This window comes from Lissotriton vulgaris, chromosome 7, assembly GCF_964263255.1.
Source record: "Lissotriton vulgaris chromosome 7, aLisVul1.2, whole genome shotgun sequence".
Lineage (NCBI taxonomy): Eukaryota > Metazoa > Chordata > Amphibia > Caudata > Salamandridae > Lissotriton > Lissotriton vulgaris.
This window is the reverse complement of record NC_141695.1, coordinates 1,755,573,664-1,755,598,029: the sequence shown is the minus strand read 5'-3', so window position 1 is coordinate 1,755,598,029 and position 24,366 is coordinate 1,755,573,664. Positions and strand designations below refer to the sequence as shown.

Sequence of the window (24,366 nt, the reverse complement as noted above, 5' to 3'; positions counted from 1 at the left end):
GAACAAATATACATGAGGCCCTTATCTATAATCCTCTGATAATGTAAAATAGACTCTCTTAACAATTCAATACCGAAATTATCTGCCTATCAGAAGACAGTATTTCCTGTAATCATTTTGTTGTAATTGTACTTTCAGCCATCTAAATTTCAAAGTTTTATTTTCATTTTCAGTGTGCTGAATATTCAATCTTTGACCTAGATGCTGTGCAAAGCTGGAATAGTTTCCACTTTGTGCAGTTTTAGAACTTTCTCCCTAAAAAACGTTTTGCTAAAGAACATTGAGGCATATCAACAAGGCGGCGCTAAAAAATTATCGCCGCTTTTGCTGATGTTTTCGGCCAAAAAGAGGCGATAATTTTATCACTATATTAGCAAGGTCACACCACCGCGTGAATCCTTACTTTAGTGTCCTTTCCTATCACGCCCACCTTTGCATCTCTAATGAGATGCAAAGTGGGCGTTCCAGCTCAAAGTAACTGGAGAAATGTCGCTAAACGACATTTCTCCAATTATCAATGGGCACGCTAACAAGCATAGCGATAAGAAAAATAGCGCTAACCTTGGTTATCGCTACTTTCCTTAAGCCTGCTTTTAATTTGACTTAGCCATGATATCCTATGGAAGGTGGATATCATGGCTGAGTCTGCGTTGCACTATCAGCAATCTATCGCCAAATGTTGTACGATTATCGCTGTATTTCCAGCAATAATCGCACAATTGTCAGCTTGCACCTGGCATTTTATTGCTTTTGAGATAAGCGTTGCTAATAGCACGCTATCTCAGGGATAATATTCAGCGATAATTATCCTAGCGCTAAGTGCGCTTAGCGATAATTATCGCCGGTTGTTGCTGATATGCCTCTTACTCAGAAAATCTTTTTACCATAGAAGATTCTCCCTTCAAAAGTGGACTTTTGCTGCCTTTTTCAGTATAAATGTAAACTTTTCTGAAGATTTCTTTCACAATTTTCCATCAATGTCACTCTGGTGAGGCAGAAACTAATTGGAATTACACAGTTTACGGATAAGTGGAGCAGGATTGAAGGAGATATGTTTCCACCTACTCTTAAAACATAGCTTAAGATGTTAAACATGTTTTCCTGGACGTATGTTACTGAACATATTCTTAATCTATGAAATGTATTGTTTGTTATGTCCTGTCCTGTTATGTTATCATTTTTTGAAAGCACACAGTACTACCCGAAGGTCTCTTGGCCAACACAATCTAAACAGTAACAGGTTAAAGAATATTATCTGAAGCATTAACAGAACAAAAAAATTGTTCAGTTCTTTCCAAAAATGCATACAGGAGATGTTTCAAAGTTTAGGGGTCTCCGGCTTTTTTTAATAAGAGCTAATCATATTCAGAGAAAATCTTCCAGAGTTACTAATAGGATTAGCGATGTGGTAGTTACCACATCATAAAAGATTACATTATCGTCACTGTGAGAAGTTGGCCTGGTATATAATGCTCACTAATTCTAGTGATCACTTTGTACCATGCCAAGCAACCCTTATGATGATTGGTTGTAATTCAACCTTGTATACCAGTTATCCTAGTGGTAACGTGGACAAAGCAGTCTTAGGCTAAACTCTGAAAGGCATGTGAATCCGGCAGTATAACCATACACAACCCCCTTGAATACCAAATGAAAGGACACCACACAGATATATATTGAAAATATATATTGATTTATTAACTATAAAATCCCCTGGACTCTTTATGAGCACAGAAGCACAAGCGTTAAATCACAAGACAGTTTAAAATACACAAAAGTTGCACAATATGGATGAGCCCTAGGGGCCAACAAAACCATATACTAAGAAAGTGGTATAAGAGATACCAAATGGAAAGGGAACAGGCCTAGGGCCTTGGGAATCGCTGGAGCTATTCGAGACTAGCAATGATTAAGTCGGGAAAGGCCCGCGGGACTCGGGTGCAGTGTCTAAAGTGCACGCACTCTCCAATGTAAAGTCTATGGTGCGTAAAAAGTACAAAGTTAGATAGTTCGGAACCTTCCGAGTGACCTAAAACGCTGAAACTTAAGACACAGGCCCTTGAGATGTGTACCAGTGTAGGAACACCGGCGGAGCTGAGTTACCTCACCCACAGGAAGGGGGTGCACAGGGTCGAAGTAGTGTCGGATTTCGTCACGCTGGTCGATGGTGCTTGGAGCTGAAGATGCTGCAGGCGGCTCGATGTGAAGAGTTCCGGTGGATCCAAGGGTGGATCTGAAGATGTGAAGACCTGAAAGCAGAGGGGACAATGTTCAAAGTCACTAGCCAGTGACTACCGTGGAACCAGATTGGAACCAGGCGATGTCGGGTGCAAACAGGCGTTGTCATGTAGCTTCTCTCTGCAGCCACGTGGACACCGGGGGTCGAGGATGTCCAGGAGTCGGTCACGAGCTGTCCCACACAGGCTTCTCGCTGTTGGCGGTGTCGGCAACTTGATCGGAGCAAACAGGCCTTGGCTATTGCAAGCCACGCAGGAATCGAAAAATGCTTAACACTCGGACCAGCAAGGTCAGAGCGAGTGCTCCTTTTCACAGGAGCTTGGGCAAGTCTGGAGCAACCAGAATTGCAGTGTTGTTTGTCAGTTTCGTCGCCAAGATGGCCGCTGACCACGTGGCTAGTGGCCGGGATGGCGCGTCGAGTGGCACAATGCAAAAGGGCCAAGAACAAAAAGAGTCGGAAGGTCTGTTAAGCTACGTAGCTGAGTTTATAAGGTCCTTCTAAAATGACCCTTTTGGATTGCACTGAACCAGACCAAATGGTAACATGACACGATAATGTATTAGATATCCTATCAGCCCACCCATCTGGCGGAGCCTCGTCATGTAGGACGTCTGACCAGGTGGTGAGTCCAAGCCCAGATGTATTGGCTAGACACCACACACTACTGGTTCATCATATGAACGTGTCCGTGCCACTGAATGGTGCTGAGAAAATGCAGTGCAAAACAGGGAATAAAGAATAAGTGATCTTAAAATGACGGTCGAGGTAAAGAAAAAATGTTTTTATTGAAGATATTCACCAAGACGCCAGATTAAAAAAGAGTGTGGGACAGTGTGAAATAATCACTGTGATGCTTGGTTGTGTTAAGGATCAGGCCAACATGTTTCTGCCGAAGGTGAAACTACACCGGCATTCTTCAGGGCCGAATACACAAAGATGTTGCTACTGCAATGATACACTCAGACAATTAATACAAAGTGCAGACAAAAAAAGGACAGACCAAATGATTTGTTAAAGTACTGTCCAAACTACTGGTGTGGTCTGATAGACCATCCTACCATCTCCTCCAGATCAGTAGTTAATAGAGGTAGAGATCCTAAAAATGGAAACAAAAAAAGACAACTAATATTGTTTGTTCTGCCATCATTATGGACTAATCACAATATCAGGACCAACATATAAACTCAGCTAGGCTAGTCCCTATTAGGACGGCCACATGTTAATAAGGTCTCATATTCAAGTCAACCACCAGACATTGCTGAACATTAATTATGAACAATGCTTTCAAAGACTTACCCAGCAATATGTGGGAGTCGAGCCTCACCTCACCCGGCGACGGCTCGGAGATTGAGGCCCCGCTCTGTGCACAGAACAAAAAATTTAACGTGTCATCCTGAGTTGACTCAGAGGTCTGTGGTCAGTGTCAGGTTATACAGTCTGTGCATTTAAAAACTGGTTGTGTGACTGTCCTCACTGAACGCTGCCCCATGGAGAACAAAGAGAAGGACTGGCTGTCTGACCAGATCAGAGTCTAGTCGCTGGCTAGTACAATTACCCTAGAATGATTACCTATGTTCATCTAGTGCCCATTCGATGGTGGTACAATCAGTTGTAAATACCCACCCTCCCTAGGCCAAGCAATGGATGTAAAAAGTGTGGCTCAGGAATAGTTATCCCGGAATTAGGGATCTGATTGGGAAGATCCATGTAATGTGCTCATCTAGAAGAGTACATGGAATGAAATAAAGTAGAGCATAAACCAATCCCCTTAGACTGCAGGTGAAGAAGGAGTAAGTTAAATGCTCAAAATTGCAAGACTGACTAAGAAAGCGTCTGCCCCAAGTGAATATAGTTTAACAATAAGCTATATGTGAAAATAGGGGCCACAGCAAGACCACAAAGCCTAGAAATGCGCGTTCCAATCAGGCTAACTCACCTCTCCGTCGGTACCTCTCGGCTGACACCTAAGCCGAAGGGGAGGCAACGAGGAGAGGTGAGGCTAATGTATTTATACCCCTTCTGATTGGTAAAACGGCAGCAGCTGTGCTCCTATCGCTGCTGCCGATATAGCGATCGTCTTAGTTATGCGCATGCGCGGAAAGGTGGCACTGAACAGCGCTGTCTTTAATATGCGCATGCGCGGCAAATTGGCACTAAACAGCGCTGTGTACCCAAAGGCGGGCATGCGCAATGATGTACCCCAGCGCCTCCATGTCGGCGCCGGAATTAGAGCAGCGCACGCGTTTAGATAAACGGGCTGTTTGCAAACAACAGCAGAGATCCTAGCTAGTGAGCGCATGCTCTGTGATGTGCATGCTTGTGTTGTATGTATAATGCGCGTTGTCGAGAGTGACCATTCGGCAGGAGAATAACGCGGTATTCTACATTGAATGACCCTGCCCCTCGAGACTAACACGCAAGGAATGCATAAAGGTGATCACATTGGTGGCACAGTACATGACAGCTCCCAGTACGAACATAGCTACATTAGCTGGAGTCCCTAACAAGACATAATGCATCCTAAGGGGACAATGAACACCAACATGCTTATAATGGCAATGGTGTAGTTAGATACAGACCATGGTCAATCAGTGTAATCTGTAGATCTAGAGAGAATGGGTGTAAAAGTGTGCTAGATGCCAGGACCCACAGCAAATTAAGGCGGAAGGGTACGAGACATGGTAGATGTTGTCACTATAAGATAAGGGGGTTCCAACACATGGCAGTAATCGCTGGTTATACTCAAGGGTGAGTCTACCAGGAGCAGAGACAACGGAGCTAACAGACTCTAGCCTAATGGTAGTATCGTGTTGGAAGTGAGATAAACCGTTTACTGACGTGTATTAAATGATGTCTGGTTGCTGCAGAGGTCTACATAGTGTGAAGTATGGGTAACACCATCTAATAGTGTGTTGAGTCATTAGTAGTAGATGGCGTCTCCGGAAGCTCGCGGCTGATTAAATGGACACCCAAGGTATGTTGTCATTCAACCCTGAGGTGTCAGTTTGCAATTTAAAAATCCAGCGTTGCTCCTTGATGAAAAGAAACCTTGAAATGTCCGTTATATGTGGTGGGATGAATGGTTGTTCCAAAACAACCCACCTAAGATCTTCAGCTTTATGCTTTTTAATCAAAAAGTGGTTTGTGAGGCAGGTGGACTGTTTATTACACCGTATTGTGCTCTTATGTTCACTAATACGGGACTTCACTTTCCTGGTGGTATGTCCAATGTAAGCCATGCCACACGGGCATGTAATCCTGTAGATCACTCTCTCAGAGTTACAGTTAGTATGTTTCAGCAACTTCCACGGTCTGTCGGTTCCGATGTTAACGGAAAGTGTCTTACAGGTCTGCGGGCATGACGCACAGTTACCACAGGGGTGGTGCCCTTGAACCGGAGTGGTATTCCAAATGGTGTCGAGGGTGGTGGTGATTTCCTTCCTTGGTGTCCGTGGTCTAGTGTGGACCAGTGTATCCCTGATGCTGGATCCTCGTTTGAAAGCAAACAGGGGCCTGGGTATATCCCCTGACACCGTGTTCAAGATTTTCCAATGTTTCAGGATTATTCTCTTGACCCTGTTGGAGCTGGTGCTGAAGGTATGTACCATAGTGATCCTTTCGGAAAGTGTCTTCACATTACGGTGTTCCATCAGAGCCTCCCGGTTATTGTTAAAGGCTCTCTTGTTAGCCCGACGTATCAATTGTTTTGGGTAATGCCGCTCCTTCAGGTTGCATGCTAGTTCCCTGGCATGTTGTTCATATAGCTGGTTAGAAGAGCAATTTCTCCGTACCCTGAGAAACTGACCCACTGGCAAATTGTCACGTAGTGACTGTGGGTGAAAACTCTGGTATGACAAGAGGGAGTTGCGTGCCATTGGTTTCTTGTACAATCGGCTCTGGAGTCCTCCCTCTTCTGGAAAAATCAGAAGATCCAGAAATGGTAGTTGCTGCTTACTATACTCCACTGTGAAGCGGAGATATTGGTTCCTGGAGTTGAGCCATGCATGGAAATCGGTTATCTCCCCACAGGTGCCTCTCCATATGACGATGATGTCATCTATGTACCGTCGCCAAAGCAACACCTTACAAAAGTAAGGGTTGCTGTTGTTCAGGACGTGGTCTTGCTCAAACTGATGCATATAGAGGTTCGCCAAACTGGGGGCGAAAACGCTCCCCATTGATGTCCCCGAGACTTGGAGATAAAGGTCATCCTGGTACTGGAAGTAGTTCTCCATCATAGCCAGCCTGGCACACTCCATGATGAAAGGTATCGGAGTGATGGTCTCAGGTGGTTTAGATTCCAGTAGATGTCTTATGCAATCAAGGGTCTCCTGCTGCGGGATGCATGTGTACAGGGACTCAACGTCGAAACTCACCAATAGGTCGGTCTCGACGTTGAACTCAGTCCCTGCAAGAAGACGAAGGACATCGCCAGTGTCCTGCAGATACGTGGGAGTCTCTTTCACCAGAGGTTTCAAAAAAACATCCACAAATGTTGAGAGCGGCTCCAGTAGAGACCCTATACCCGATATTATGGGGCGACCCGGAGGTGGTCTCTTCTCCTTGTGTATTTTAGGGAGGCAATAGAAGTAAGGGACCACCGGATGGATCGTGGTCAAATACCTTGCTTCTTGAGATGTAATCCATCCCTCACAGGATGCTTCCTCAACGAGACTCTTAATATCGTTGGAGAGCCTCATGGTCGGGTCTTCAGTGAGTCGACGATAGGCCTGCACGTTGCTCAGTTGTTGTAGGCACTCTCTGTGGTAGGTGTCTGTGTCCTGTATGACGACGGCACCGCCTTTGTCAGCGGGCTTGATGGTGATACTGGTGTCCTTGGACAGGGTAATGAGTGCCGATTTCTCCATTCTAGTCATGTTGGAAAAGGACTTGTTGTTGTCACGGTCCATGTTCATGATATCATGAGTAACTGCCTGCTCAAAGGCAATGACCCTAGCTGGCACCTGGTGACTGAGAGGTGTGAAAGTGGACTTGGGTTTAAGACCAGTATTGTGATCTATCGGGTCCACCGAATCGTTGTTTTCATTGGTTAGTTTAAAGAAAAAATGCAAGCGGACCTTCCTATAGAAGGACTCTAACTCACACCTCAAATTGAAAGGGTCTCCTACATTTGTAGGGACAAAGCCAAGTCCTTTGTTCAAAACTGAGGTCTCCATAGGCGTGAGTGTGCGACTGCTGAGATTCACTACTAAGTCGCTATCTCCTTCTAAGACTGTTCCCCTCTGCTGTTTGCGGGGTCTGGTGCCCAATTCACTGTCTGTTGACCTCTCTTCCTCCCCCGACTCCTGCCTCGGCCCTGCCATAAAAAAGACTGGTCGTAGTAGAAGTTAGGGTTTGGTGGGTAATTAGGCATTTGGTGACCCATGGGGGGTCCCATCGGGGGTTGATGATAGCCCCAAGGAGCAGGGGGCCACCAGGGTCCTGGACTCGGATAATATTGAGCCGCACGGCCCCTGTTGGATCTTCTCTGTGGGCCCCTCCCTCGTCCTCTGTTTGTTGAGCCTCTATTTGATTCACCTTGGTCGCTAGACCCTGATTCAGAGCCTGAGGAAGAGTAGTTGGATCCATATCTCTTCCCCTTGGAGTTATACACAGGGGCTACATAAGAATCACTCATGTACGGGTATGTGTTTTCCATTGAAAAGCGTGCAAGATCTTTCTTAAACTTCTCAACTTTAGTGGCGAGGATGTTATCATAATACTCTTTATTAGTTTTATTGGTTTCATCTAAAGTTTTTTTGAATGGTACTGACCTAATGGCTGCATTGATTTGACCTTCAAGGACCTGGATTTCAACCAAAAGAGCATCGGCTGTCTTCTTTGCGGTCTTAATAATCAGGATGAGCCAATCACGTGTACAGCGCCACGCTATAAGTGCCCAATCCCTTAGGAAGCCCTTGTCAGTTAGAAAGAGACGTGGTGTGTTGGTCACTATTAGGCCAGAAGGTGCACACTTGCCATGCAAGTACTCATTCATGATTATGCCGTGTATTGTGGTGCGAGAATGGTTTTTCTTCATGTTTAATAAAGTTACCCAATCATCCTCTGTTGTTGTAATAGTAGTAGAGGATGTTGAGGCCAAACTTTCTAGAATACTGGGGTTGTCAGATAGAAGTGTGTTGAGGTCTTCGTCGTCAAAAGCCAGCCCTCCAAAGTCAGCCATGGTATGCGATCGGGGTGGGACAGAACAATCAAACAGTGAGCGAGAGTAGACCACACAGTCTCGTGTCGTCAAGAATTATAAAAGACCCGCAGTGGAAGCTGCTCAGAACTGGAAAACAAAGGTTAGGGAGGGTCAAGGGGACTATGTTTAGAGACCTACCAGACTCAATACCCCTAATCAAACTACCAAGAACAAAAAGAGTCGGAAGGTCTGTTAAGCTACGTAGCTGAGTTTATAAGGTCCTTCTAAAATGACCCTTTTGGATTGCACTGAACCAGACCAAATGGTAACATGACACGATAATGTATTAGATATCCTATCAGCCCACCCATCTGGCGGAGCCTCGTCATGTAGGACGTCTGACCAGGTGGTGAGTCCAAGCCCAGATGTATTGGCTAGACACCACACACTACTGGTTCATCATATGAACGTGTCCGTGCCACTGAATGGTGCTGAGAAAATGCAGTGCAAAACAGGGAATAAAGAATAAGTGATCTTAAAATGACGGTCGAGGTAAAGAAAAAATGTTTTTATTGAAGATATTCACCAAGACGCCAGATTAAAAAAGAGTGTGGGACAGTGTGAAATAATCACTGTGATGCTTGGTTGTGTTAAGGATCAGGCCAACATGTTTCTGCCGAAGGTGAAACTACACCGGCATTCTTCAGGGCCGAATACACAAAGATGTTGCTACTGAAGAATGCCGGTGTAGTTTCACCTTCGGCAGAAACATGTTGGCCTGATCCTTAACACAACCAAGCATCACAGTGATTATTTCACACTGTCCCACACTCTTTTTTAATCTGGCGTCTTGGTGAATATCTTCAATAAAAACATTTTTTCTTTACCTCGACCGTCATTTTAAGATCACTTATTCTTTATTCCCTGTTTTGCACTGCATTTTCTCAGCACCATTCAGTGGCACGGACACGTTCATATGATGAACCAGTAGTGTGTGGTGTCTAGCCAATACATCTGGGCTTGGACTCACCACCTGGTCAGACGTCCTACATGACGAGGCTCCGCCAGATGGGTGGGCTGATAGGATATCTAATACATTATCGTGTCATGTTACCATTTGGTCTGGTTCAGTGCAATCCAAAAGGGTCATTTTAGAAGGACCTTATAAACTCAGCTACGTAGCTTAACAGACCTTCCGACTCTTTTTGTTCTTGGTAGTTTGATTAGGGGTATTGAGTCTGGTAGGTCTCTAAACATAGTCCCCTTGACCCTCCCTAACCTTTGTTTTCCAGTTCTGAGCAGCTTCCACTGCGGGTCTTTTATAATTCTTGACGACACGAGACTGTGTGGTCTACTCTCGCTCACTGTTTGATTGTTCTGTCCCACCCCGATCGCATACCATGGCTGACTTTGGAGGGCTGGCTTTTGACGACGAAGACCTCAACACACTTCTATCTGACAACCCCAGTATTCTAGAAAGTTTGGCCTCAACATCCTCTACTACTATTACAACAACAGAGGATGATTGGGTAACTTTATTAAACATGAAGAAAAACCATTCTCGCACCACAATACACGGCATAATCATGAATGAGTACTTGCATGGCAAGTGTGCACCTTCTGGCCTAATAGTGACCAACACACCACGTCTCTTTCTAACTGACAAGGGCTTCCTAAGGGATTGGGCACTTATAGCGTGGCGCTGTACACGTGATTGGCTCATCCTGATTATTAAGACCGCAAAGAAGACAGCCGATGCTCTTTTGGTTGAAATCCAGGTCCTTGAAGGTCAAATCAATGCAGCCATTAGGTCAGTACCATTCAAAAAAACTTTAGATGAAACCAATAAAACTAATAAAGAGTATTATGATAACATCCTCGCCACTAAAGTTGAGAAGTTTAAGAAAGATCTTGCACGCTTTTCAATGGAAAACACATACCCGTACATGAGTGATTCTTATGTAGCCCCTGTGTATAACTCCAAGGGGAAGAGATATGGATCCAACTACTCTTCCTCAGGCTCTGAATCAGGGTCTAGCGACCAAGGTGAATCAAATAGAGGCTCAACAAACAGAGGACGAGGGAGGGGCCCACAGAGAAGATCCAACAGGGGCCGTGCGGCTCAATATTATCCGAGTCCAGGACCCTGGTGGCCCCCTGCTCCTTGGGGCTATCATCAACCCCCGATGGGACCCCCCATGGGTCACCAAATGCCTAAGTACCCACCAAACCCTAACTTCTACTACGACCAGTCTTTTTTATGGCAGGGCCGAGGCAGGAGTCGGGGGAGGAAGAGAGGTCAACAGACAGTGAATTGGGCACCAGACCCCGCAAACAGCAGAGGGGAACAGTCTTAGAAGGAGATAGCGACTTAGTAGTGAATCTCAGCAGTCGCACACTCACGCCTATGGAGACCTCAGTTTTGAACAAAGGACTTGGCTTTGTCCCTACAAATGTAGGAGACCCTTTCAATTTGAGGTGTGAGTTAGAGTCCTTCTATAGGAAGGTCCGCTTGCATTTTTTCTTTAAACTAACCAATGAAAACAACGATTCGGTGGACCCGATAGATCACAATACTGGTCTTAAACCCAAGTCCACTTTCACACCTCTCAGTCACCAGGTGCCAGCTAGGGTCATTGCCTTTGAGCAGGCAGTTACTCATGATATCATGAACATGGACCGTGACAACAACAAGTCCTTTTCCAACATGACTAGAATGGAGAAATCGGCACTCATTACCCTGTCCAAGGACACCAGTATCACCATCAAGCCCGCTGACAAAGGCGGTGCCGTCGTCATACAGGACACAGACACCTACCACAGAGAGTGCCTACAACAACTGAGCAACGTGCAGGCCTATCGTCGACTCACTGAAGACCCGACCATGAGGCTCTCCAACGATATTAAGAGTCTCGTTGAGGAAGCATCCTGTGAGGGATGGATTACATCTCAAGAAGCAAGGTATTTGACCACGATCCATCCGGTGGTCCCTTACTTCTATTGCCTCCCTAAAATACACAAGGAGAAGAGACCACCTCCGGGTCGCCCCATAATATCGGGTATAGGGTCTCTACTGGAGCCGCTCTCAACATTTGTGGATGTTTTTTTGAAACCTCTGGTGAAAGAGACTCCCACGTATCTGCAGGACACTGGCGATGTCCTTCGTCTTCTTGCAGGGACTGAGTTCAACGTCGAGACCGACCTATTGGTGAGTTTCGACGTTGAGTCCCTGTACACATGCATCCCGCAGCAGGAGACCCTTGATTGCATAAGACATCTACTGGAATCTAAACCACCTGAGACCATCACTCCGATACCTTTCATCATGGAGTGTGCCAGGCTGGCTATGATGGAGAACTACTTCCAGTACCAGGATGACCTTTATCTCCAAGTCTCGGGGACATCAATGGGGAGCGTTTTCGCCCCCAGTTTGGCGAACCTCTATATGCATCAGTTTGAGCAAGACCACGTCCTGAACAACAGCAACCCTTACTTTTGTAAGGTGTTGCTTTGGCGACGGTACATAGATGACATCATCGTCATATGGAGAGGCACCTGTGGGGAGATAACCGATTTCCATGCATGGCTCAACTCCAGGAACCAATATCTCCGCTTCACAGTGGAGTATAGTAAGCAGCAACTACCATTTCTGGATCTTCTGATTTTTCCAGAAGAGGGAGGACTCCAGAGCCGATTGTACAAGAAACCAATGGCACGCAACTCCCTCTTGTCATACCAGAGTTTTCACCCACAGTCACTACGTGACAATTTGCCAGTGGGTCAGTTTCTCAGGGTACGGAGAAATTGCTCTTCTAACCAGCTATATGAACAACATGCCAGGGAACTAGCATGCAACCTGAAGGAGCGGCATTACCCAAAACAATTGATACGTCGGGCTAACAAGAGAGCCTTTAACAATAACCGGGAGGCTCTGATGGAACACCGTAATGTGAAGACACTTTCCGAAAGGATCACTATGGTACATACCTTCAGCACCAGCTCCAACAGGGTCAAGAGAATAATCCTGAAACATTGGAAAATCTTGAACACGGTGTCAGGGGATATACCCAGGCCCCTGTTTGCTTTCAAACGAGGATCCAGCATCAGGGATACACTGGTCCACACTAGACCACGGACACCAAGGAAGGAAATCACCACCACCCTCGACACCATTTGGAATACCACTCCGGTTCAAGGGCACCACCCCTGTGGTAACTGTGCGTCATGCCCGCAGACCTGTAAGACACTTTCCGTTAACATCGGAACCGACAGACCGTGGAAGTTGCTGAAACATACTAACTGTAACTCTGAGAGAGTGATCTACAGGATTACATGCCCGTGTGGCATGGCTTACATTGGACATACCACCAGGAAAGTGAAGTCCCGTATTAGTGAACATAAGAGCACAATACGGTGTAATAAACAGTCCACCTGCCTCACAAACCACTTTTTGATTAAAAAGCATAAAGCTGAAGATCTTAGGTGGGTTGTTTTGGAACAACCATTCATCCCACCACATATAACGGACATTTCAAGGTTTCTTTTCATCAAGGAGCAACGCTGGATTTTTAAATTGCAAACTGACACCTCAGGGTTGAATGACAACATACCTTGGGTGTCCATTTAATCAGCCGCGAGCTTCCGGAGACGCCATCTACTACTAATGACTCAACACACTATTAGATGGTGTTACCCATACTTCACACTATGTAGACCTCTGCAGCAACCAGACATCATTTAATACACGTCAGTAAACGGTTTATCTCACTTCCAACACGATACTACCATTAGGCTAGAGTCTGTTAGCTCCGTTGTCTCTGCTCCTGGTAGACTCACCCTTGAGTATAACCAGCGATTACTGCCATGTGTTGGAACCCCCTTATCTTATAGTGACAACATCTACCATGTCTCGTACCCTTCCGCCTTAATTTGCTGTGGGTCCTGGCATCTAGCACACTTTTACACCCATTCTCTCTATATCTACAGATTACACTGATTGACCATGGTCTGTATCTAACTACACCATTGCCATTATAAGCATGTTGGTGTTCATTGTCCCCTTAGGATGCATTATGTCTTGTTAGGGACTCCAGCTAATGTAGCTATGTTCGTACTGGGAGCTGTCATGTACTGTGCCACCAATGTGATCACCTTTATGCATTCCTTGCGTGTTAGTCTCGAGGGGCAGGGTCATTCAATGTAGAATACCGCGTTATTCTCCTGCCGAATGGTCACTCTCGACAACGCGCATTATACATACAACACAAGCATGCACATCACAGAGCATGCGCTCACTAGCTAGGATCTCTGCTGTTGTTTGCAAACAGCCCGTTTATCTAAACGCGTGCGCTGCTCTAATTCCGGCGCCGACATGGAGGCGCTGGGGTACATCATTGCGCATGCCCGCCTTTGGGTACACAGCGCTGTTTAGTGCCAATTTGCCGCGCATGCGCATATTAAAGACAGCGCTGTTCAGTGCCACCTTTCCGCGCATGCGCATAACTAAGACGATCGCTATATCGGCAGCAGCGATAGGAGCACAGCTGCTGCCGTTTTACCAATCAGAAGGGGTATAAATACATTAGCCTCACCTCTCCTCGTTGCCTCCCCTTCGGCTTAGGTGTCAGCCGAGAGGTACCGACGGAGAGGTGAGTTAGCCTGATTGGAACGCGCATTTCTAGGCTTTGTGGTCTTGCTGTGGCCCCTATTTTCACATATAGCTTATTGTTAAACTATATTCACTTGGGGCAGACGCTTTCTTAGTCAGTCTTGCAATTTTGAGCATTTAACTTACTCCTTCTTCACCTGCAGTCTAAGGGGATTGGTTTATGCTCTACTTTATTTCATTCCATGTACTCTTCTAGATGAGCACATTACATGGATCTTCCCAATCAGATCCCTAATTCCGGGATAACTATTCCTGAGCCACACTTTTTACATCCATTGCTTGGCCTAGGGAGGGTGGGTATTTACAACTGATTGTACCACCATCGAATGGGCACTAGATGAACATAGGTAATCATTCTAGGGTAATTGTACTAGCCAGCGACTAGACTCTGATCTGGTCAGACAGCCAGTCCTTCTCTTTGTTCTCCATGGGGCAGCGTTCAGTGAGGACAGTCACACAACCAGTTTTTAAATGCACAGACTGTATAACCTGACACTGACCACAGACCTCTGAGTCAACTCAGGATGACACGTTAAATTTTTTGTTCTGTGCACAGAGCGGGGCCTCAATCTCCGAGCCGTCGCCGGGTGAGGTGAGGCTCGACTCCCACATATTGCTGGGTAAGTCTTTGAAAGCATTGTTCATAATTAATGTTCAGCAATGTCTGGTGGTTGACTTGAATATGAGACCTTATTAACATGTGGCCGTCCTAATAGGGACTAGCCTAGCTGAGTTTATATGTTGGTCCTGATATTGTGATTAGTCCATAATGATGGCAGAACAAACAATATTAGTTGTCTTTTTTTGTTTCCATTTTTAGGATCTCTACCTCTATTAACTACTGATCTGGAGGAGATGGTAGGATGGTCTATCAGACCACACCAGTAGTTTGGACAGTACTTTAACAAATCATTTGGTCTGTCCTTTTTTTGTCTGCACTTTGTATTAATTGTCTGAGTGTATCATTGCAGTAGCAACATCTTTGTGTATTCGGCCCTGAAGAATGCCGGTGTAGTTTCACCTTCGGCAGAAACATGTTGGCCTGATCCTTAACACAACCAAGCATCACAGTGATTATTTCACACTGTCCCACACTCTTTTTTAATCTGGCGTCTTGGTGAATATCTTCAATAAAAACATTTTTTCTTTACCTCGACCGTCATTTTAAGATCACTTATTCTTTATTCCCTGTTTTGCACTGCATTTTCTCAGCACCATTCAGTGGCACGGACACGTTCATATGATGAACCAGTAGTGTGTGGTGTCTAGCCAATACATCTGGGCTTGGACTCACCACCTGGTCAGACGTCCTACATGACGAGGCTCCGCCAGATGGGTGGGCTGATAGGATATCTAATACATTATCGTGTCATGTTACCATTTGGTCTGGTTCAGTGCAATCCAAAAGGGTCATTTTAGAAGGACCTTATAAACTCAGCTACGTAGCTTAACAGACCTTCCGACTCTTTTTGTTCTTGGTAGTTTGATTAGGGGTATTGAGTCTGGTAGGTCTCTAAACATAGTCCCCTTGACCCTCCCTAACCTTTGTTTTACAATGCAAAAGGGCCCCACGCAGATCGTGGAGATGCTGAGGGGCTGATCTTCAGTGCAAGGGCTGCTCGGTGGTGGGGGTTCTCAGTCCCCAAAGCACAACGTCGAGGATGCCTCGGTTGCTGCGCAGTCAGCTTTTCGAGTGTCTTCCAAGAGGTCCGGTCCCACGTCACTCGGTGCGTCCACGGGTCCCTTCTTTGCAGGGACTGTGGATCGGGCTCTGAGAAGTCTGGGAGTCTGGGTCTTGTCAGGCTCTGGGCTCGGGCCCGGCGGGAGGTGGCGGCAAAGCAGACGTCGAGTTGCTGGTTGGTGCCTGTGTTCACAGGGTGGCCACTCCTAGGCCACAAGGGAGATTCTCTTCAGTCTTCTGAGCAGCAGAATGTCGAAGTCCAGTCTTCTTCTTTGTTTAAAGTTGATTCAGGATGATCTGCTGTGCAATGGCACTGCTCCCACTCTTATTCCCAATCTGAGGGGTGGATCACCTACTAGGTCCCTCCTCTGGGAGGAACCAGGAAGGGGGGCGGTTACACCCCCTTTCCTTTGTCCAGCTCCTCGCCAGGCCTGGGTCTGGAAAGTCCCAGGACCGGTTTGGACTGGCTTATGCACGGGGACACCTTGTGTGCCCCGGGCATGTCTGATTCTATTCAGCCCTGGCCTACCCAATACACAAAACCCTGTCTGGGGTGGTGCTCGCACCTCCCAAGGCAGGAAACCCTTTGTCCGGGCCACCATCTGCCGAGTTTCGGTCAGCAGCAGGAGGCCAGACTCGTGTCTGTGGTGGCAGCATCCATTTTGTGATGCTGAGGCTCTGGTTAACTTTAACCGGGGTTAAGGCTACACACATGTCGTGTCCCTCTAGAAGGGTGGAATGCTATCCCCGTCGACAGAACTGTCGAGGGGATAGTATTCCAATTCGTATGACACCTTACTCGACATGTTTTGATAAAGCCAAACCAAAGATAGCATTTAACCGCGAGGATTATAATGCACTTAAGAGTATATGGTATGGCAATATCCCGGAACAGCTTAGGGAGTGGTTCCCGACAGCTGCAGACGGGCTCAGCTCATGCTAGAGCACCATCTCACATATTTCCAAGCACTCTGCCTCCAGGATTGATGAGGCCTTCCATAGGAGTGGCTGATAGGAACATATGTGTCCAGTTTAAGGTTAGATATAGGGATACTATATCTAAGCAAGAGGTGATTACACCAACTTGCCCCAGCTGAGTGATCAGCCAGTTGTGTCAAATATGGAGGCCAGGCCAGGGGTGGCACAATGCGTGCTGCAGCCCCTGGTAGGCCTTGGATGTACCTATCCCTTGGGTACCTAGGGTACACTGTTACAGGGGCCAATAAGGGGAACCAGTTCCAATTGTGTATGCACCTAAGGTACATGGAGTCCATTTTAAGGAGAGAGCAATTAGCCTGGGGCCCTGAATAGCAGGATCCCAGGCCAACTAAGTCAAAAACCAGCTAAACACCAGGCAAAAAGTTTGGGGGTAACCATAGTCAGATATCCACCTTCCTACATAACCCCCCCCCCCAAACGAAAGGAGATAAGGCTATCCTTGTCCAGGTAAGCCTATATTGCCTAAGTGGCCATATAAGGAAGTACCAGCTCTGGCTTGGTAACCCCCTGTCTCATGGTCCACTAAGCAATCCCTCACCCTAAGGGCATCTGAGGGTCTCCAACATAGGGAATCTCTACCTGTGGTGTGTCTTTGCAAAGTCAAAGGCTGGTGTTGAGATGGAGTACTGAAGTGAGTTTCCTCTGTAGGGCTCAGCTTCCTCCAATCACTCTCCACCATGTGTGCCTTTCTTTCTTTGACTGAGTTGCACTGTGCTCTCAGGGTCAACCTCTGGCTACCTAAAGCTGGAGGCTGAGTCCCTCTGTTTGGCTTACTGGAGGGACAGTTCAGGTTTGGGCACTTAGGGTCCCAGGTTTGGCTGTGCCCAACAATATCCATCTGGGGGAGGTCCCTAACTACTTTTAAGGGGGATCCCTCAGGAGTTTTTAAAGTTTGCACCTCACTAGGGCTACTAGTTTCGGTGCCCCTAATCTGTTGATGGGGGTGCTTTATTTGACAGGGGGCCCTTTGGGTTTCACTGTCCTTCTTGTCCTCTGCAGCCCTGGGCTGAGTAAGGCAAGGTAGAGAGGGGCAGGTTACCTGCTCCAGACTGGGTCCCACCTGAGAAGGGTCCACTGCCATCAGAGGCTCTGTCAGGCCAGGCCTAACAACCTCTGGGACAGTTCCTTCATCAGGGGTAAGATCAGTTCCCTGAGGAGGCTGATCCTTTCCTAAAGTCTGGTGGGAGGGAGATTTCTCTTCCTCTTCAATGCTCTCAGTTTGGGTGGAGTGATCCATCATTTCAGGCTTCACTACCCAGGTATCAGTTTGAGTTTGGGCTGTGGCCATCACAGCCCCACCAACCTTTTCAGGAGGAGACTCAGTTTGGGTATGCGCTGTTACTAGTACAGCCCTGCTACTCTTTTCAGGAGGGAAGTTAGCTAAAGATGGGGCTGAGGTTTGCTCAGCCCTCCCAACCTTTTCAGGAAGGACATCTTGGATTGGGGCTGTAGCCATCACAGCTCCACTAACCTTTTCATGGAGATTTACCATCCTAAAATGGGTTTGCTGTTCAACCTCAGCCCAGGCTGAGATTTCCAAATCATTACCCAGTAGGCAATCTACAGGCAAGTTTGCTAACACTGCCACTCTCTTTGGGCCAGTGACACCTCCCCAGCTAAGATTGACTACTGCGATGGGATGATTGGTTTCTAGGCCATCAATGTTTGTCACCTGATATTTGGCATCAGGTAAAAGTTGCCTTGAGGGGACTAGACATTCAGCCACCATGGTGATGCTAGCCCCTGTGTCTCTGAAGGCCTCAACTTTCAAGCCATTGATGAGGGGCTCCTGTCTATACTTTCTCAAAGTGTTTGGGCAAGCATTGAAATTGGCAAACCCCATGCCAGTCTCATAGACAAGAGTATCTGAGTTAGGGGACCTGGATAGGCCAGAGTCCACCTGTCCTCCAAAGGTAAACCCACCCAAATTCTTGGGGGTGCTCCCACCACCTGGGGGACCACTGCTAACAGTGACAGGAGGTGTTGGAGCCTTACCTGGAGGTATATTCTCTTTATTGCCATTCTTGGGACAACAGATATCTGTTTTGTAATGCCCCACCTTTTTACAGGTATGACAATAAGGCTTTTTCTGGGTTGTAGAAGGGTCTTGGGACCCACCCCATTCTTGGAGTTTTGGGGCCCTGGGGAAGTCTTTTCCTTACTTTTATCCCCACCCTTCTCTTGAGGCTTGGTAGTCTCTTTCTTTTGGTCACCACCCTGGTTCTTAGGCCTGATCCTGGTTCTGACCCATTTGTCTGCCCTCCTACCCAATTCTTGTGGGGAGGTCAGATCAGAGTCAACCAGGTGCTGATGTAGAAGCTGATTTTGACAATTACTTAAGATTTGCTCTCTCATAATTAAATTATACAATCCTGTATAGTCAGTAACCTTACTTCCCAGCAACCAGCCCTCCAGAGCCTTAGTGGCACATTCAACAAATTCAGACCAGTCCTGAGTCTGTGTCTTCTGGGTGTCTCTGAACATTAACCTGTACTGTTCAGTGGTTAAGCCCAACCCATCAATCAGAGCACTCTTCAGGACCAGGTAGTTTCTAGAATCCCCATCACTAACTGTGAGGAGTCTGTCTCGGCCTCTACCTTCAAAGGAGAGCCACAAGATTGCTGCCCACTGCTCCTGAGGGATCTGCTGTACCATGCAGGCTCTCTCAAGTGCAGTCATCCATTTGCGGATATCATCCCCAGCTTTGTAGGGGGGCACAATCTTACTCAGGTTTCTTGTATCAAAGGACCTGTCTTTATCCTTCTGGATAGTGCTGCCACCAGTGGATCCTAATCCACTCTCTCTAGGCTGTCTTGCTCTAGCAAGTTTCTCTTGGGCCAGGTCAACTTCTAATTCTTGTCTCTGGATCCTCAATTCAGCCTCTCTCATCTTGGCCTCATGTTCCCTTCTCTGAGGGCTAGTCATCTCTTTCCTGGAGTGACCATGAGAGCCTCTAGAAGCATGGGAGTTGTTAGAGTCACCCGAGTGAGTCCTCCTCCTCCTAGGCTTCTGGTTAAGTCCACCTGGGTGTCTGAATGGGTTGTTACCTGATTCCGTCCCAAATAGGCTTAAGTTAGCCTGGTTCAGTCTACTGACCAGCACCTGACTATTTATGTCATCATCTGACTCACTGCTCCCCCTTCTGTATCTTCTTCCTCTTCCTCCTCATCTACCTGAGGAGCTCCAGTGATGGGGGCTTCCTCATCTACCAGGATGATAGGGACAGGGGTATCTACAGTGTCATCCTCTGAAGGATGGCCTCCTTCAGCATTCCCTGTGGGGTCTGCCTTAGAGGTCTTTAGAGTCTCAGACTGGTCCAAGATCTCTCTAAGGTGGTCTGTGGTAGGGGAAGGTCCTGTCCTCAGACCCCTTAAGACACAAAGCTGTCTTAATTCCTTAAAGGAAAAAATAGCAAATTTGGATGGTGCCCTTGGAGGGTCACTCTCAACAGGGATGTTCCCAGTGGAACCCTCTGCTCCAGACATTGCTCTAGTGTGGGTGGATGTGTTGCAATCTACCTACACTGGTGTTTACCTACTAAACCTATCTAGTAGTTGTAGTCAGGGTGTGCTACTCCCTTTGCTCTACAACAACTAAGTTCAGTAGAACTTAAGTATACTAGTCTTGTTTTATATGTACCTAGCAGATACCTGTATGATCTTTCAAATGATAATCTCAAAGATTGTAATGGTAAAACAACAGCAAGCTCAGATCCCAATCCGCTGCTCACCAATGTTAGAAGTTGGCCTGGTATATAATGCTCACTAATTCTAGTGATCACTTTGTACCATGCCAAGCAACCCTTATGATGATTGGTTGTAATTCAACCTTGTAGACCAGTTATCCTAGTGGTAACGTAGACAAAGCAGTCTTAGGCTAAACTCTGAAAGGCATGTGAAGCCAGCCGTATTACCATACACAACCCCCTTGAATACCAAATGAAAGGACACCACACAGATATATATTGAAAATATATATTGATTTATTAACTATAAAATCCCCTGGACTCTTTATGAGCACAGAAGCACAAGCGTTAAATCACAAGACAGTTTAAAATACACAAAAGTTGCACAATATGGATGAGCCCTAGGGGCCACCTAAACCATATACTAAGAAAGTGGTATAAGAGATACCAAATGGAAAGGGAACAGGCCTAGGGCCTTGGGAATCGCTGGAGCTATTCGAGACTAGCAATGATTAAGTCGGGAAAGGCCCGCGGGACTCGGGTGCAGTGTCTAAAGTGCACGCACTTTCCAATGTAAAGTCTATGGTGCGTAAAAAGTACAAAGTTAGATAGTTCGGAACCTTCCGAGTGACCTAAAACGCTGAAACTTAAGACACAGGCCCTTGAGATGTGTACCAGTGTAGGAATACCGGTGGAGCTGAGTTACCTCACCCACAGGAAGGGGGTGCACAGGGTCGAAGTAGTGTCGGATTTCGTCACGCTGGTCGATGGTGCTTGGAGCTGAAGATGCTGCAGGCGGCTCGATGTGAAGAGTTCCGGTGGATCCAAGGGTGGATCTGAAGATGTGAAGACCTGAAAGCAGAGGGGACAATGTTCAAAGTCACTAGCCAGTGACTACCGTGGAACCAGATTGGAACCAGGCGATGTCGGGTGCAAACAGGCGTTGTTGTGTAGTTCTCTCTGCAGCCACGTGGACACCGGGGGTCGAGGATGTCCAGGAGTCGGTCACGAGCTGTCCCACACAGGCTTCTCGCTGTTGGCGGTGTCGGCAACTTGATCGGAGCAAACAGGCCTTGGCTAATGCAAGCCACACAGGAATCGAAAAATACTTAACACTTGGACCAGCAAGGTCAAAGTGAGTGCTCCTTTTCACAGGAGCTTGGGCAAGTCTGGAGCAACCAGAATTGCAGTGTTGTTTGTCAGTTTCGTCGCCAAGATGGCCGCTGACCACGTGGCTACTGGCCGGGATGGCGCGTCGAGTGGCACAATGCAAAAGGGCCCCACGCAGATCGTGGAGATGCTGAGGGGCTGATCTTCAGTGCAAGGGCTGCTCGGTGGTGGGGGTTCTGAGTCCCCAAAGCACAACGTCGAGGATGCCTCGGTTGCTGCGCAGTCAGCTTTTCGAGTGTCTTCCAAGAGGTCCGGTCCCACGTCACTCGGTGCGTCCACGGGTCCCTTCTTTGCAGGGACTGTGGATCGGGCTCTGAGAAGTCTGGGAGTCTGGGTCTTGTCAGGCTCTGGGCTCGGGACCGGCGGGAGGTGGCGGCAAAGCAGACGTCGAGTTGCTGGTTGGTGCCTGTGTTCACAGGGTGGCCACTCCTAGGCCACAAGGGAGATTCTCTTCAGTCTTCTGAGCAGCAGAATGTCGAAGTCCAGTCTTCTTCTTTGTTTAAAGTTGATTCAGGATGATCTGCTGTGCAATGGCACTGCTCCCACTCTTATTCCCAATCTGAGGGGTGGATCACCTACTAGGTCCCTCCTCTGGGAGGAACCAGGAAGGGGGCGGTTACACCCCCTTTCCTTTGTCCAGCTCCTCGACAGGCCTGGGTCTGGAAAGTCCCAGGACCGGTTTGGACTGGCTTATGCACGGGGACACCTTGTGTGCCCCGGGCATGTCTGATTCTATTCAGCCCTGTCCTACCCAATACACAAAACCCTGTCTAGGGTGGTGCTCGCACCTCCCAAGGCAGGAAACCCTTTGTCCGGGCCACCATCTGCCGAGTTTCGGTCAGCAGCAGGAGGCCAGACTCGTGTCTGTGGTGGCAGCATCCATTTTGTGATGCTGAGGCTCTGGTTAACTTTAACCGGGGTTAAGGCTACACACATGTCGTGTCCCTCTAGAAGGGTGGAATGCTATCCCCGTCGACAGAACTGTCGAGGGGATAGTATTCCAATTCGTATGACACCTTACTCGACATGTTTTGATAAAGCCAAACCAAAGATAGCATTTAACCGCGAGGATTATAATGCACTTAAGAGTATATGGTATGGCAATATCCCGGAACAGCTTAGGGAGTGGTTCCCGACAGCTGCAGACGGGCTCAGCTCATGCTAGAGCACCATCTCACATATTTCCAAGCACTCTGCCTCCAGGATTGATGAGGCCTTCCATAGGAGTGGCTGATAGGAACATATGTGTCCAGTTTAAGGTTAGATATAGGGATACTATATCTAAGCAAGAGGTGATTACACCAACTTGCCCCAGCTGAGTGATCAGCCAGTTGTGTCAAATATGGAGGCCAGCCAGGGGTGGCACAATGCGTGCTGCAGCCCCTGGTAGGCCTTGCATGCACCTATGCCCTGGGTACCTAGGGTACACTGTTACAGGGGCCAATAAGGTGAACCAGTTCCAATTGTGTATGCACCTAAGGTACATGGAGTCCATTTTAAGGAGAGAGCAATTAGCCTGGGGCCCTGAATAGCAGGATCCCAGGCCAACTAAGTCAAAAACCAGCTAAACACCAGGCAAAAAGTTTGGGGGTAACCATAGTCAGATATCCACCTTCCTACATAACCCCCCCCCCCCAAAACGAAAGGAGATAAGGCTATCCTTGTCCAGGTAAGCCTATATTGCCTAAGTGGCCATATAAAGAAGTACCAGCTCTGGCTTGGTAACCCCCTGTCTCATGGTCCACTAAGCAATCCCTCACCCTAAGGGCATCTGAGGGTCTCCACCATAGGGAATCTCTACCTGTGGTGTGTCTTTGCAAAGTCAAAGGATGGTGTTGAGATGGAGTACTGAAGTGAGTTTCCTCTGTAGGGCTCAGCTTCCTCCAATCACTCTCCACCATGTGCGCCTTTCTTTCTTTGACTGAGTTGCACTGTGCTCTCAGGGTCAACCTCTGGCTACCTAAAGCTGGAGGCTGAGTCCCTCTGTTTGGCTTGCTGGAGGGACAGTTCAGGTTTGGGCCCTTAGGGTCCCAGGTTTGGCTGTGCCCAACAATATCCTTCTGGGGGAGGTCCCTAACCACTTTTAAGGGGGATCCCTCAGGAGTTTTTAAAGTTTGCACCTCACTAGGGCTCACTACTCTTCCCTAAACCAGAATAATCAGTAATCAATGCGGTCACCGTACCCCTCAGCACCAAACCTCAGCGCCGTGATATCCTACCTAGGATGATTGTTAGCGCTTTATAAATAAATTAAATACAAATACAAATACAAATACTAGGGCTACTAGTTTCGGTGCCCCTAATCTGTTGATGGGGGTGCTTTATTTGACAGGGGGCCCTTTGGGTCTCACTGTCCTTCTTGTCCTCTGCAGCCCTGGGCTGAGTAAGGCAAGGTAGAGAGGGGCAGGTTACCTGCTCCAGACTGGGTCCCACCTGAGAAGGGTCCACTGCCATCAGAGGCTCTGTCAGGCCAGGCCTAACAACCTCTGGGACAGTTCCTTCATCAGGGGTAAGATCAGTTCCCTGAGGAGGCTGATCCTTTCCTAAAGTCTGGTGGGATGGAGATTTCTCTTCCTCCTCAATGCTCTCAGTTTGGGTGGAGTGATCCATCATTTCAGGCTTCACTACCCAGGTATCAGTTTGAGTTTGGGCTGTGGCCATCACAGCCCCACCAACCTTTTCAGGAGGAGACTCAGTTTGGGTATGGGCTGTTACTAGTACAGCCCTGCTACTCTTTTCAGGAGGGAAGTTAGCTAAAGATGGGGCTGAGGTTTGCTCA

General features: G+C 47.4%; 1 protein-coding gene across 1 annotated transcript in view; it reads right to left on the bottom strand.

Annotated features, from left to right (window-relative positions):
- Positions 1 to 24,366, bottom strand: part of LOC147706590 (V-set and immunoglobulin domain-containing protein 10-like) — a 190,073-nt gene that overhangs the window by 35,451 nt on the left and 130,256 nt on the right. The gene's annotated exons all lie outside the window — the stretch shown is intronic.